Below are 3,674 nucleotides of genomic sequence, written 5' to 3' on the forward strand. Positions count from 1 at the left end.
TCGTTGGTAATCAACAACCGGTTTTGCGTCTTTCTATAATTTTATTTTGTGCTGGCATAGAGTGGGACTAATGCCCTTAAGATCATCAAGAGTATATTCAATAGCAGCACTGTGCTTCTTCAGAGTTTTCAATAATTTCTCTTCTCCCTGCTTTGAAAGGTTAGCACTAATAATAATAGGATATATCTTTTTCTCATCAAGATAAGCATATTTAAGAGTATCAGGTATGGTTTAAGCTCAAACACGGGATCACCCTTGGGTGGAGGAGGATCCCCTAGGATCTCAACAGGCAAGTTGTGTTTCAAAATAGGTCCCTGTTTAAAGAACTACATCATCTATTTCCCTTATTTCATTCATAAACATATCATTTTCATGGTCGAGCAAATATTGTTCTAAAGGATCATTAGGAGGCACGACAATAGAAACAAGACCAATAATTTCATCTTTACTAGGCAATTCTTTATCATGGGGTTGTCTAGGAAATTTAGCAAAATTAAACTCATGAGACATATCCCCCAAACCAATAGTAACAACATCCTTTTTGCAATCTATCCTAGCATTAACAGTATTCAAGAAGTGTCTACCAAATATAATGGGACAAAAGTTATTGATACGTCTCCAATGTATCTATAATTTTTGATTGCTCCATGCTATATTATCTACTGTTTTGGACATTATTGGGCTTTATTTTCCACTTTTATATTATTTTTGGGGCTAACCTATTAACCGGAGGCCTAGCCCAGAATTACTGTTTTTTTGCCTATTTTAGGGTTTTGAAGAAAAGGAATATCAAACGGAGTCCAAACGGAATGAAACCTTCGGGAACGTGATTTTCTCGCCAAACATGATCCAGGAGACTTGGACCCTACGTCAAGAAACAAAGGAGGAGGCCACGAGGTAGGGGGGGCACGCCTACCCCCCCCCCCCCCCAGGTGCGCCCTCCACCCTCGTGGGCCCCCTGTTGCTCCACCGATATACTCCTTCCTCCTATATATACCTACGTACCCCCAAACGATCAGATACAGAGCCAAAACCCTAATTCCACCGCCGTAACTTTCTGTATCCACGAGATCCCATCTTGGGGCCTGTTCCGGAGCTCCGTCGGAGGGGGCATCCATCACGGAGGGCTTCTACATCAACACCATAGCCTCTCCGATGAAGTGTGAGTAGTTTACTTCAGACCTTCGGGTCCATAGTTATTAGCTGGATGGCTTCTTCTCTCTTTTTGGATCTCAATACAATGATCTCCCCCTCTCTTGTGGAGATCTATTCGATGTAATCTTCTTTTTGCGGTGTGTTTGTTGAGACCGATGAATTGTGGGTTTATGATCAAGTCTATCTATGAACAATATTTGAATCTTCTCTGAATTCTTTTATGTATGATTGGTTATCTTTGCAAGTCTCTTCGAATTATCAGTTTGGTTTGGCCTACTAGATTGATCTTTCTTGCAATGGGAGAAGTGCTTGGCTTTGGGTTTAATCTTGCGGTGTCCTTTCCCAGTGACAGTATGGGCAGCAAGGCACGCATTGTATTGTTGCCATCGAGGATAACAAGATGGTTTTTTTTATCATATTGCATGAATTTATCCCTCTACATCGTGTCATCTTGCTTAAGGCGTTACTCTGTTTTGATGAACTTAATACTCTAGATGCATGCTGGATAGCGGTCGATGAGTGGAGTAATAGTAGTAGATGCAGGCAGGAGTCGGTCTACTTGTCTCGGACGTGATGCCTATATACATGATCATACCTAGATATTCTCATAACTATGCTCAATTCTGTCAATTGCTCAACAGTAATTCGTTCACCCACTGTAGAATACTTATGCTCTTGAGAGAAGCCACTAGTGAAACCTATGGCCCCCGGATCTATCTTCATCATATTAATCTTCCAATACTTAGTTATTTCCTTTGCTTTTTACTTTGCTTTTATTTTACTTTGCATCTTTATCACAAAAATACCAAAAACATTATCTTATCATATCTATCAGATCTCACTCTCGTAAGTGACCGTGAAGGGATTGACAACCCCTTATCGCGTTGGTTGCGAGGAGTTATTTGTTTTGTGCAGGTACTAGGGGACGCGCGTGCAACCTCCAGCTGGATTGATACCTTGATTCTCAAAAACTGAGGGAAATACTTACACTACTTTGCTGCATCATCCTTTCCTCTTCGGGGAAATCCAACGTAGTGCTCAAGAGGTAGCAAGAAGAATTTCTGGCGCCGTTGCCGGGGATGTTCGCACAAGTCAAGATTTGACTTCCAACAACGAGCCGTTTCTGGCGTCTACGCAAAAGTCAACATACCAAGTACCCATCACATACCCTTATCTCCCGCATTACATTATTTGCCATTTGCCTCTCGTTTTCCTCTCCCCCACTTCACCCTTGCTGTTTTATTCGCCCTCTCTCTCTCTCCTATTCTCCCTCTCTTTCTCTATTTGCCGCTTTTTGCCCTTTGCACTTTCTGCCGTCATGTCTGAAATTGGGGAAATTATTGTCGATATGGACAATAATAATATCAAGAAAAATTCTGACGCTCCTGGTGAAGAACCCCCTATCTTACATACAAAAAAAAACCCGTATTGGTAGTGGTAATATTATTGGAAAAGGAGTTATCCAAGATTTCTTTACTTGTGCTGGTGCTTTGCCTTCTATGGGTAGTTCTGTCCTTCATAGAACTAGTAGTCTTGCGGACGCTATTGCCATGCTTGTAGTTGAACTTGAAAGGCAATTTATGCACATGCACCCTTGCATACAAAGGATTTTCCTAGAATTTTCTAATATTGAGCATTCTTCTGTCAAGCACGCCGCTACTATCTTTTTGGCTCATGAATTCAGATTTATAATAAGAGAGGCCAAAGAAATCTTCATGCATTATAGGGTGGACGCTGGCCGTCCTCCCATACAAACTATCCTATTTGATCAAGAGGAAATAATGCATTTTCAATCTCTAGATTATGTTGCTTTTAATGAAAACCTTAGAAAAAATGTTCCCACCAATGTTCTAATTGATAGACTTTCTGAACTTAATAATGATTTTGCTATTCGAAATAATGATCTAGGATACTCTCTTGAGTATAGGCTCACAAAGTTCTGTCAAAAGAATGCTTATAATGATGAATTGGTTGTGCAATACGAAGGGCCGAAGGAGGAACCTATACCTCCTAAAGTTGATCTTGGGGACTTTTGTCCCATTAAATTTATCCCTTTTGATTACTTTTGCTTGCCTCAAAGAAAACTTGCTGCCGAACGTAGAGAACATGAAAAGAGTTTTAATGATCTATCTTACTATTATGGCAATATCTAGATCTATCATGCCTAGCTAGGGGCGTTAAACGATAGCGCTTGTTGGGAGGCAACCCAATTTTATTTTTATTCCTTGCCTTTTGCTCCTGTTTAGTAATAAATAATTTATCTAGACTCTGTTTAGGTTGTGTTTTTGTGTTTAATTAGTGTTTGTGCCAAGTAGAACCATTGGGAAGACTTGGGGAAAGTCTTGATATCTTGCTGTAAAAAACAGAAACTTTAGCGCTCACGAGAACTGCTGCCATTTTTATTTCGAAAGTGCTATTTAGTTAATTATTTTTTCAGATTATTATTAGATAAATTTCTCACGACTAGAAATTTATTTTTGAATTTTTCGGGTTCCAGATCTTGCGCTAGCTACATATTA

The sequence above is a fragment of the Triticum aestivum genome, chromosome 5A (assembly GCF_018294505.1).
Source record: "Triticum aestivum cultivar Chinese Spring chromosome 5A, IWGSC CS RefSeq v2.1, whole genome shotgun sequence".
NCBI lineage: Eukaryota > Viridiplantae > Streptophyta > Magnoliopsida > Poales > Poaceae > Triticum > Triticum aestivum.